The sequence below is a fragment of the Lissotriton helveticus genome, chromosome 12 (genome assembly GCF_964261635.1).
Source record: "Lissotriton helveticus chromosome 12, aLisHel1.1, whole genome shotgun sequence".
NCBI classification, from domain to species: domain Eukaryota; kingdom Metazoa; phylum Chordata; class Amphibia; order Caudata; family Salamandridae; genus Lissotriton; species Lissotriton helveticus.
The window spans coordinates 499463974-499477445 of record NC_136073.1 but is presented as its reverse complement, the minus strand read 5'-3'; positions in this window follow the sequence as shown (position 1 = coordinate 499477445).

Below are 13472 nucleotides of genomic sequence, written 5' to 3'. Positions count from 1 at the left end.
GAATAGTTTTGTGCAGAATGACACACCTTCCTGCACAAAAATTAATTTTAAAGGCTTAACCCTCTTAACAAATGCAAAGCGGAAGCAATGGTGCAAACCCATGTTCACTGACATTAGAAAACATGGGTTAGTGTCAAAATACATTAAGTTGAACAAAAAATAAACAAACAAGAAAATGAGCTCAGCCAGACACAGTGACTACTAGGATAAACAACAATATCCTAATTCTCGGGGCCAGGCTGCAAGCAGGGCAATGGATACATATATCGAAGCCCTGGGCTGTACTGGTACCTTGTGACTTTCTGACAAAGCCATGTGCCTATGTTCTTGCTGTTTTTAATTTCGTATACCTGCCCTTTAAAACAGCCCTGTGGCTTCATGATCTTGCGAGATTGCCTGATAAATTTGTGGGCTATGTTCATGCTGCTTCCAAACTGTTCATCTGCTTTTTAAAACACCTTTTTAATCTACCTGGGGTGCAAATACTCTATGAGGTCATCTGACGAAGTCATGTGCCTACGTTAATGCTGCGTAAATCTTGTACACGTGCACTTTAAGACAGGTTTGTGGCTTCATGATTTTATGAAACCATCCCAAAAAGTTGTGTGTCATGTTTACGCTCGATTAACCTGTACATCTGCACTTTAACCCGTTTACGGCGGCCGCGATTTTGAGGAAGTGCGGCACTTCTGCAAAACGGGTGGGCCGCGTCGGCCATTGGCCAACAGCAGCACTGGGGAGGTAGTGCTGCCGTCGGCCAATGGCCAACGGCAGCACGGAAGGGGTTAAAACACCTTTTACCTTACCTTGGGTCTATAACCTTTCAATGGCATAATTGCTTGGCACATCTCTTTCTTTGGTTTGTTTTAGAAATTATATTTATTGTTTTTCCTTTTATTGCAAGAATTTTAATTAATTGATGCAAATAAAATTTACCTACCTACATTGATGGGTCCAACCATATATAATGCCTCCCTGACAAATGGTAACACAAGGCAGAACTATATGTTGCATTGTATTACTTTTGCGCCGGGACTCTTCTGTTGAGTGTTTGGGAACACATATTTTTTTAAAAACACAAACATCTTGATTTGCGTGGCTTGGTAAATCCCAAAATGAATTTAGCGTAGCAGCTGCGCCACAAAAGTAAAGTAAAGTAAAGTAAAGTTAGTAAATCTGGCCCATAAATGGAATATCTGCGAACGTGCATTATTGTAGAAATGGTAGAAATCTGATGCTTGCTAAATAGGGATAAGTAAGCTGTTATAATAATGAGTATTGCAAATAAAATATTTTTTACACGGCAAAAGAGCACAGGTAAAAGGGGCAATTTGAAATTTTTAAAGATTCTGGGGCATATTCACAAGCCCATATTGCCACCACAACGTCACTTTCAGTGACGTTGTGGTGGTGGTAGGGGCCGCACCTTATTCCCAAGGCAGCGTTAAGCCACTTAATGCCTTGTGAATAGGCCCCCTTTCACGCTATGTTTAGTGTGAAAGGGGTGTGCAGTGGGTGCAGTGGTGGGCATTCAACCGCAACACCCATTGATATTTACACTGCCCCCTATTCACAAGGGCAGTTTAAATAGGAGCTAACGCCAATATTAAGGCCAGGAAAACCCTAATCTTTAGTTGGCGATAAGAGGAGAAGGTGTCCCTTCCTGTACATAAACAAACCTTTTGTGAAAAATTCAATTTTGTAACTTACATGTGTGTTGCATGAAGCAACACACATGTAAGTTACAAACTGGCATTTTAGGTTTGTTTATGTGCAGGAAGGGAAACCTTCCTGTACATAAACAAACCTCCCTGCTTGCAGACACCCTTGAACTCTGGTGCAAGGGTGCCTGCATTGGCGCTAAGTTGTGAAACTCAGCGCCATCGCAGAGGGAAAAGCAAGGCTGCACCATGTCCTTGTGAATATGGTGCAGCCTTGCTTTTCCAAAGTGGCGGAGAGAGGCATTAAGCCAAGAAGGCTAACGTCTCGCTCCACCAATTCCTTGTGGATATCTCCCTGAATCTATTGAGTTTTTAAGTGCATTATAGAAAAAAAAGAAGAAGGCGCAGAGCCCTTGATGTGCTTCTGTGTTTGGCTTGCACCATGCTGGTACCCAAAGAGCAATTAATGGAGAAGAAGCAGCATCAAGGTCCTGTGGTTCTTTGGAGCATAATTAAACATATGCAAATGAAACATGTACAGTACACCACATGGATGCCATGAGGTCATAGGATGAATTCTAAAATAAGAAAAGCAATTGAAATACATTATTTTGGATCCTGTTAAATGAGAATTGTTTATTTTTGGTGAAATTTGTATTTACAAAGGAAGTGGTTGTTTATTTCTTCCATTTTAACTGTGGATATCTTCTGTGTCACTAAACATCACGTGTTTTATTGGCCTTCTTCCCTTCCTCTCCCAGCAATGATTCCTCACCTTTTCAAATGGATCGGGGAAAGCCAATGTATTACTAGTTATTATGATACAACTGGCAACAAAAATTAAGTTATGTCGTGTTTGCTAGTGTCCTCTTTGTCATCAAGGACAACCTCAGCAATTCTAGCTATTTCAACAGCAGGACCGGGCATTCTGGTACTTTTCTTTCCCCCACCTGTAATAATAAGATAAATATATGCCCCTGAAAGTCATCTTGCGGTGTCATATAGTTTTGTGAATTGTGAACAAGCACTAATGTAACACTTTCCTTACATATGCGAGAATATGCACTCTCTGGGACCGATTAATAAAGTTCAACTTACACATTTGTGTAAGTTTACCCTTTTTGGTATTTACAAACAAACCATTCATTAGTAGTTTCAGGACTATGTAGAGTCTGCAATTTGAGCGAAGAACTCTGCACATATAAAGATAGGCCTGTCCCATGGGAGGGTAATAAAACATTTGCTCACATTCAGGGGTGGAAACATGCTCTGATATCTTGATGGGCCAACCTACCCCTTTCTTCTGATCAGGCAATTTCCCTCTTGTTTTGTGGACTTTCTGCCCCTAAAGTAGACAATTTGGTTGACAAAAAGGAATCCCTCTGGTACCAGTACTACTGGATACTCTATCCTGGGATTTAGATGGGAATTCCACAGCTCTCGGCTGTTAGCGCTGTTGATGTGAATTTCACATCAATAGCTCCTACGCAGCTAAATAATTCTTTGGTATTTAGTGGGATTTCTGCCCCCTCTGGAAGGGCTAATGGGGATGAGCAATACAATATACAACCCGGGAAGAGAAAGACTGTTTGCCCCGCAAGTATTTGGGGGTAGAGTCCCAAATCACAGTTGGTCAACCCAATCTCTCTTTAAATTAAACAAATACATGGGGCTAGTGGGCTTTTTACCCACTGATAGGGTAGATTGACCATTTATGCAATCCATTTGCATTCCCCGGAGCAAGAAGGTAGAAGGTTTGAATTAGTTTTTAATGGGGGCACATACCCATGCTCCACTGCTCCCTGGTGTCCGTGAATAGATGTCTGCTTGGGATTCGCCCACTATGGAGAGATTGGGGCATATTAGCAAGAAGTTGCGATATTTATTGCAAAACGCGCTTAGCGCGGTTATTTTTATCGCTGCCTATTGCTGGATATTTTAGTGGCGAAAACAAGCTATTAGCAACATTCATCTCCGCTGTGCTAAAATATCCATCGATAGTGGCGAAATGCCTGAATATCGCTGGAAATCCAGCGATATTCACGCATTAACGCCATGGTGGACATTTTTATGGATAGGATTCCATATCATATTGAAAAAAGACTATAAATGTGGCATGATTAAGTACTTTTAGTGTGTATTCAACTCTACTTTACTTGCATTGAGTTTTTAGATGTTTTTATTTATTGGAAAAAACAGGGTTCGTCAACAGGTCAATCATGAGTGACCAGTAGCTTGCATGCTGCCACTGAGTAGCTCACACATGATAATGCCAGTCAACAGATTTGAGAGTATACAGCAACTATTTAAAACACTGTGTCCATGTATTAAAGGACTGAAAAGCTGAAAGTGCAGGATGATGCAGCCTACTCTCTTTAGAAAAAAATATGTCTTTACTTCTGTTCTCCTTAATTCCGTGTCTCTTATTCCTCCTCTTTCTTTTTTCCTTGCTTTCATGTTTCTTTCTTTTCTTGATGTATTTTTTCACCTCTTACTTATTCTTCCTTTCTTTTTCATTCTTTCTCTCCTTCTTCTTATGTTTTTACACTATTTCTTTTTTCCCATTCTTTACCTCCTTCTTTGTTGTGTGTTTCTTCTCTTTCCTTTTGGTCCTAGTCCGTATTTTACTCTTGCTGTTTTTCTCTACTTGTTCCTTTGTTCCCCATTCCCACTTTTACGTTTCTCCTCTTCTTTGTTTCTTTATTACTTTTTCTTTCTACTCCTATTGAAGTCCCTTTATTTTTCCTCTTTATTCTCTTTTTCCTTTCTAATTCCTTCCTTAACCTTTCTTTGTCCCCTTCTTTCTATTAACAATTCTTTCATTTGATGTTTAATTCTTGATGAGTGCATAAACATTTGGGATAAGAACTGGATAGAAAAAGAGAGTTAAAAATATTGCAAAGAATAAAAAAGAGAATTTAGTGGTGTATACACGAAGAAGAGTAACTAACAGTTTAACACTAGATGCTGGCAAAAGAATGCTCAGAGATGTACATGATAATCTGCATCACTGTTGTAGTCCCAAGGCTTCTCTGTCCTAGCATTAAACTCAATCTAGATTCCAGTTTTCTCATCTCCAATTCTCTATCATCGGTTCTGGGGTATTTCATGATATGTTTTATAGCAGATAATTTGAATCCCTTTATAGACCCATGATGCTTATCCACAAAATGATTGGCCATAGTATAAATATGATCACAGTTCTTAATGGCACTGATATGTTGTAGAATTCAAATGTTCAGTTTCTTTGTAGCACTACCAATTTACAGTGTTCTACAGCTGCATGTGAGACCATGTATCATATATTCTGTGTTACTTGTAATTCTCTCCTGAATTGCAATCCTTCTACTCTCAAATGTCACATACTCTATTCTATTGGAGAAATTCTCACTTCTTTACTCTTTGAGAACATCATTAAGGGCCTTATTACAAGTTTGGTGGTCCGGGGAACCGCTGTACCCACGATCTTGGTCGGACTGCCGTATTCCGAGTTGTTCAGATTCTATTGCAAACACAGCAGCTGAATCGTCGACATCGCCAGCACACTGCAGAACACTTACATCGCGGTTTGGGAAAATCAGCTGCCATAAGGCGGTATATAGGAGTTTAACCACCATCTGTATTACAAGTTGGATTTCTGATGAGCCGACCATGACGGTGGGACTGCCAGTTTCAAGTTGGTGGAAACAAAGATTTTGGGGTGCATCCTCACCCCTTTCCTGTTCTTCCCATCAGAGTCGGACATGGATCCCTTTCTTTAGGTCTCCCCTTCACAGCAGTGAAGCAGTGAACACTGCAGTGACATATTGGCCCAACTCCGGCAATCTGTATATGGTATTTTTCTACATTTATAATGCAAATGTGTGCATACAACACATATGCAGTCAAAATGTTCAGACAGGCATCGATACACATGGAAAACTGATCATCACCACCGCAAGATCTCTGCAGTCACACCCCCAGCACAGTGGTAAACTTGTAATACAGTGGTCTGAAGACCACCAGCACTGTGGTTTACTGTAACGTTTGGGAAGTCGGACCGCCACACTCCTAATCAGGCCTTTTGTGTTAATTCACAAGTCTGTCCTTACTTTTTAGAATTCTGCCTCCAGCTCCTCTGCCTCCTGCATTTTTTCGAACTCTTCATCCTTCCGTTTGCAGATTGGTGCAAAGGCATGTGAACTAACCCCATGTCCTTTATATATACACCCCTAAAGTTGATTTAAATCATTTGTGGTGACAACCCAGAGGATTCTTGCAACCCAACTTCTCCCTAGGCTATTGTTTTTGACATGCTGATGAAGCAGCATGCAAATATTTCCGTTCCCTTTGCATTTTAAATTAAAGTGCCAGCCTGGCAGGACAATTCCAATATATGTGGGCCTGACTTGTTGCTGGGCACTCAAACACCTACATATGCTGATGATTCAGCAGACCTTTAAGACCAACTGTCTCAATAATTCTTCCCACGGTTTGTGCAGACTCCTGATACTTTGCCGGCTCTTTGGCTTTGATACTGTGTCAAAAACATCTTCAATGCATTATTATGATTTCATAAATATTGCTATTTTTAATATTGACGGGAAAAATGTGATGTTCAAATTATTGTATGTGATATCGTTTGTAAGTGTTAATTATTATGTAATGTATGTAATGTAGTGCGATTGTACTTTTTACATTTTTAAATAATTGTTTCTAAGTAATGCTTTATTTTTTTAGGGAAAAGTTAAAGTTTGTGTTTTAGTTGTAATAATTTATATAATTAATTGTTGTTTCTATTTTGTGGAAGAGCAGGGTATTGAGTTTTTAGAGGATAAGGGTAGGGAGACTTTTAAATATTTTTTTTTTACATTTTAATATATAGGGTTAATATTTTAATGATATAGAAATTCATAATTTAGAATATTTACATTTATTTTATGATAATATTTTAATTCATCTTAATTTGATGGTAATTATGATATATGGTAATGGTATGTTCGAAAAACATAATCTGTATTATTAAATATTGAAAACACATATTTATATTTAAATAAGTAGAATATTTTGAAATGTTTGTGTATTAAAAATTATTTAATTAAAAAAATGGTGGGCTTCTTTAATTGTGTTAATGGAAATTATTTTTTAACAGATATGTTATTTTTTTATTAATGTTAACAATATGAAATGTATACAAATGTTTTCAAAATGTATTATTGTTAATAATTTGTTTTACAAAATAGTTTATGAATATGGATAAATATTTTGGGGGAAAATGTTTTTTAATACTTATTAAAAAAGATCTTTTATAATTTGAAATATATAAATAAATATATTTATAGTTAAATTAATGTGTAGCGGCATTATATTTTACAAAAATTCCTTAAGACATAAATGTGAGAACATGTAGTATTGGTTTTCTTTGTAATATGTTTATTTCAATATATGCTAGATACAATGTTTATTTTGAAGTGGATATTGAAATTTTAAACTATTTATGGGCCGATTCCAATCTCGCTCGGAATGGCTCCGAACGCGATCCGGAGGGAAAAGTACGAGCTGTACACGTGTTTACCGGCCAGCGGTACGACAGAGCAAGTACGATGCGAGAAACGTAAAATCGCCGACCGACTCGCTTCTGGGTCCGAATCGCTCTGCATGTCTCATCAGTAAGCAAACTGTGCCGTGCAATGGATGCGATTTCCGACTGACGGGCCGATTAGAATTGAGGTTTTTCCGCATCCTCTGGGCCAGCGGAAGTGTCCGCCGGCCCGGAGGATGCGGAAAAACCGCTGCGGAGCCTTAAAAGACCCCCCACCAGATTAGGATGGCTGGGGGCTCAGGAAGACCATCCGCCGCTTTTCCGCCGCGGTCGCCTTCCGACCGCGGCGGAAAAACTCTAACATGTCTGGCGGTGTCTATCAGACACCGCCAGGCATATTAGGATGTCTGCAGTTCTATGCCTTTCCACGGCGGCATTTCCGCCGTGGAAAGGCATACGGACTTTTTTTTGGGGGCCCGTTGCGGGCCCTCAGGGGTGAAGGGGGGGTGGTGGTTGCACATGGGTACCCCCTGCCTTTGTGTGCACGAAGCGGCAGGCAACAGGCGGTGCCTGCCGGTTCGTGCATGCAAAGGTAAACATGCATTTTTTTAACCTTGCGGCGGGGGCTGCTTCAAGCAGCACACGCCGCAATGTTAAATATACAGGATGTGACCGCCAGGGTGGCGGTCACATCCTAATTTGCACAGAGGGACCGCCGCTGCCCCTGCGGACGTTCCCTCCACCTCTGGGGTGGCGGACAGACGCAGGTCCGCCCGCCATCCTAATAGGGACCTGAGTTAGTACTATGCACACGTCGGACAACTGGATCAAGCAGATGTTTCCAGCTCGCAAAACGTCCGGGAAGCTTCCCTTGGGGGTCCGCGTTGGACCCCTGCCACCCGCAGCCTTATGACTCGGACACGGTGAGAGACGCAAGGGTCTCCCCAACACAGGCATCTACGGTGCAGATGGAACCAACGCCTACCCACTGTAGGGGGGGCCCTTGTGCAAGGCATACTTATTCAGTCAATGGGAGCCCATGTACGCATCATACGACAGGCTCCAATTGACTTCTATGGGAGTCTGACCGAACCGAGTCCAGCAGCATGCGGCCTCATCGTACTCGCTCAGTCGGACTGCAGGAGCCAGGCTCGGTTGGAGAGCTTTCCGACCCAGATCAGAATTGGCCCCTTAGTGTACTACACCTTTCCCAAAATGATTTAGGTTGGAGTGGGAATAGTAAATGTTATCCCTTTAGTGTCCAACACCTTCCCCAGATTGGTTTTTATTAGAATGAGAATAGGAAATGTCACCCCTTTAGTATACAACACCTTTCTTGATTTGGTTTAAAATGGATTTGGAATCATAAATTTAGCCTCTATAATGTCCAACAATTTCCTCAAATTGTTTTAGATTGTAGTGGGAATAGTGAAAGTTACCCCTTTAATGTCCAACACCTTTGTCGGTATGGTTTAGGTTGTAGTGGGAAAAGTACCCCTTTTCTGCCCAGTCACCTCTTTACTGCCCAACTTGTTCCATAGTATAGGGCCTGATACTGATGTTGGTGGGACCACCACCAACATCCTGACAGTGGTAGTCCCACCGTCAGACAGGCCTTCGATGCGACTGCTGCATCAGGATGCAGGCGGTCAAAGCAGAGTTTGGGGGAAAGGCCGCTGCCATTGACAATATCTAGGATCCCACTGGGGCAGCCATCAACATCATATCCCTAGCATGAAGGCTATGCCTGCACAGGCACCACCTAGGGCTTCACATTTTCCTATCTGAAAACCTTTTCATGGCTAGGTTGCAGTAAGTGCTGCTATTCATTGGAACAAGTAAGTACTTTTTTAAAGACTTTTTAAGCATTTTGAGGGTAGGGGAGATTTAGGGGAGCAGTTTAACACTTATTTTAAGGGTCTTATTATGATTTTGGCAGTGCAGGAGCAGGTCACCATCTCAGCACCCCGCTCCGGCACTTTCAAAGCCATAATTAGACCGACTGCGGGATTCTGACTGGAATCCAGCTTGGGCAGTCCTACAGCAGCTGACCCATGGCTGTGCCCATTTTAAGGCAAATGGGAAAGCCGCAATAGGCACCGCAACAGTAACGCCGTTTCAGGTTCCTGCAGGGCACGGACTGTTTTCCTTGCCCTTCAGGAACTGGGGGTGCATGCAGACAGGGGTCACACAAGGTGCTGCCTTGCATGCATCCCTGGTGCAGACGCACCAGTGGGTCCTGTATGACCCCTTTTGTTTCTGCCACACTTTTCATGGCAGGCTCACCACCATGAAAACCATGGTGGAGAGAGAACCTCGCAACATGCTTGGTGTGGCCACAGTGGCCCGCCAAGCATATTGCTACCTCAAGAATGCTGCAACACCACCAGGGATGCAGTGCGGTGGTGCCAAGGCAGTCTGACTGCCCAAGTCATAATGGGGTGGTCGGATGGCAGGTGCGGCAATGCCCAAACAACCAATGTGTCTAGAGCGATGGATCACCATAGTCATAATGAGACGCATAGTGTTGTTTGTTGATTTTTGGTACAATTAGATTAATTGCTGTGACTATTTTAACTTGATTTTCATTTGTGTTTTTTCCACTGTTACTATGTTAAATTGTGTGGTGTTAGTTATGTTTTGATGATTAATATTACCTGTATGTTCTTTTGGGAATGTTTTGTGCTTTGTGGCTGGGATTTGTCTACAGGTTTTTGTTAACAACTTTTTTTTTAAGGAAATATGTTTGGTTTATAATAACCAACAGTTTTTGGTTTGATTTGTTTTGTCGGGTTTCCTGGAGCAGTTCTTGTTTAAAGCAGTTTTGGGTGTTATTTATGAGTCCCTGATACTCTGTATTACTTTGAGGGATTTCAATTTGAGTTGTTACATATTTGCATTTTTTGGAGGGTTTTGGATTTGTTTATGATATTTTTAGTGGATTACAAATTTTCGCTACGTGAGTCAGAGAATGATCTGCAGCTACAGAAAGTAAGGTTTAATTCTTTATTTTGGGTGGGAAATGTTATATTGATTGTTTATATTAAATAAATGCGATTTTTATGTGGAATTCTTTCGATGTGTCAATATTTTTTAATTTTACTTTATCTATTTTGGTTGTTGATAGATATTTTTTTTAAATAATTTATATATACTTTTATTTTATCAGTCTTTATTAATATTCTTATTTTAAACAATTGTTGGAATGATCTAATAACATAATATATATATATATATATTTGTATTTGGTATATGGTTTACAGTTGATCTAATAAAATAATATATTTTTTGGTATTTGGGATATGGTTTACAGTGTGTCTTTTAGTTCATGCAGTGTAACTATTTTAAAGTGGGGCTAGTTGGTTTTTGCTCTGTTATGTGTTCGAGGACTCTAGGTAAAATATTCTTCAAGATTTTCCTTGTTGGTTCCTGGAAGCTAGGGCTTGCCTCTCTTATATTTGCAATATTTCTCATACTTCTATTTCAGTCACATTTGGGAGGCGGTTATGTTCTCTTACATGAATTACTACATCATATTGTTTAGTTGCCCTCTCATAGCATGCATTACAATAATATTTAGTACATTTCCAGATCACAATTTCTGATAATGCACTTTGATGCACTTTCTTGGCTGTAGGTGTAGCCCATGTAATTTAGCAACTGCTTACCATTCTGTGAAGTGATACATTCTATTTGTAAATATTATATTGGTATAAATATTTAATACCTTTAAACTTTTGCACTTTTGTTATTACCATCTTTAAAAATGTATTTTTAGATCTTTAGAGATCAGTCGTTCATGGGTCGGACCGTGGTGCACTCCTTGATTAACATCTCGTTGGAGTCGGGCACGGTTCCCCGGAGCTGGAAGCGGGTGGTGGTTTCTCCTATTTTAAAGAAACCCTCATTGGACCCGGACAAGCCCGAGAATTATCGGCCTATCTCTTTGCTCCCTTGGCCTACCAAAGTCCTAGAGGCCCATGTCAACAAAGTTCTTTCGGCCCACCTTATCCAGGCTAACATCTTGGATCCCACCCAGAACGGTTTCCGTCCTGGCCACAGTACGGAGACCGCCCTTCTCTCCATGGCGGAACATCTTCGTACAGTGGTGGATGCAGGGCAGACAGCGGCGCTCGTGCTATTAGACCTGAGCGCCGCGTTTGACACTGTGTCCCATCCCATCCTGTTACACCGCCTGGAGGAGATTGGGCTGGGTGGCACTGCCCTCCAGTGGTTTCGCTCCTTCCTGGACGATCGTTTCTTTAGCGTTGCTTTGCCACCGTTCCAGTCGCAATTCCATCCTCTGAGACAGGGAGTCCCGCAAGGCTCCTCGCTTAGCCCCACGCTGTTTAATCTGTACGTGAGACCGCTGGCTGAGGTCGTCAAGCAATGGGACATGACTATGGTCTCATATGCTGACGACACTCAGCTAGCGGTTACGATCAGCGGGGATGCGGACCGGGACGCCCCTAGGTTTCAGAGTGGGCTTAGGGCGGTGGCAAGTTGGATGAAGAACAACTGTCTCCAACTCAACGCAAAGAAAACAGAGATCATGATCGTTGGTAGGAGGGCGGAACTTTGGGGGGACAAGTGGTGGCCCGTTGAACTGGGGCCGGTCCCCTGCCCGGTCATGGAACTAAAGAATCTGGGAGTATGGATGGACCCTGCTCTCAGCTATGTGGGCCATTCGAAGAAAATCGTGGCCTGCTGCTTTGGCATCTTGCGGTCGCTGCGTCCCATTCTGAAGTTCTTTGACCGTGGTACCAGGCAGCTGATAGTCCAGGCCACTGTGTTATCTCGCCTGGACTATGCAAGCTCTCTCCTGGTAGGGACCAATGTGGCAGAGACTATCCGCCTCCAACGTGTGCAGAACGCCGCGGCAAGAGCCATTGTCGGCCTACCTCGAACGAGCTCCGTCTCTGGCACTCTGAGATCGCTGCACTGGCTGCCCATCAAGTCACGCATTCAGTTTAAAGTGCTTTGCCTGGCGTTTAAGATCCTGAGGGGAGGAGGTCCTCTCATTCTTGAAGATCTTTTGTCCTGGCACGTCCCTACCCGCTCTTTGAGATCGGGGAGCCAAGCTCTTGCCGTGATCCCCCGATACAGGCTGTGTCGGGTTGGTGGCCGGTCCTTCCGGGTCAAGGCAGCTAAGCTTTGGAACTCCCTCCCCCTTGAGATGCGGCTAATAGACAATCTGTTAGCGTTTCGTAAGGCTCTGAAAACTTTTCTTTTTTAAACTGCCCCTTTGCTCTTATTGTTGTGTTCTTGGTATCTGTTGCACATTTGCCTGCCATGCGCCAGGACGCCCCTTAGCTGGGGCAGCTGTGCGCAATACAAGTGTGTGTAACATAATATAACATAACATAACATGATATTTACCTCTATTTTGTGTACTTATATATATGTTCTGGTGAGATGTTTCACCTGGTTTTGCAGCTTTTCCCTGGGAGGTTTTTTACTCTGTAGCAGGTGCTTTATTTTCTGTTGATTGAAAAAGAAAAACATAAGTTACATTTTAAATGTTACTTTATTAACAGTTTGTGGGGGTTGAGGTCATTATGTTTGTTTCTGTTTGCTTTTTGGGTGATTTTAATATTAGTTGTTTATGTCTACTTACTTTATTATTTCTTTTTGGAGGGTTGTCATAGTTTATATTTTCTGGTAGTTTATTGGTTTTAAAGTTGGAGATTGTCTCTTTTAGGAGGTCTGTGTAAAAAAGATACATTTTGGAAAGTATGTCAATATTTATTTGCTAAATTTTAATTTTTAAGTTTGTTAACAGTTACATTTTAGTTTAAATATGTGTTACATACTTGGTTATGTAGTTGTGATGTATAATTGTTCTTCTTTAATGGTTTGTAGAAGGAATTCAGCAGAGTTTATTTTGTTTTGCAACATTTGTGGTTTTTAAATTATTTAGTTGTTTGATTTCATTACTTAAAATTGTTTATAGTGTAATTTTATTGGCTTGGTTTACTATAGTTTGCATTTTTCTCATCAGTTAAATCCTTCTGTGGTAAATGTTAATTTGCATTTAATATTTATTTTAAATGTTTAGTTCCATATTTTTATTTATACAATTAATTCTATATTTATATTTAGTAATATTTAGGTTCTAGTTTACCTGTTTGTAGTAAACTTTTGTTTAAATGTATTAATTGTTGGGGTGAAAGGTAAATCCCTTACATATTATGTCACTGATTACATCACTCATGACATCTCAAATGGCATGATGGCATCTGTAAGCATTGGAAGCAATCTGTGCTGAGTAGGTTGGGCGATCTTTTCTT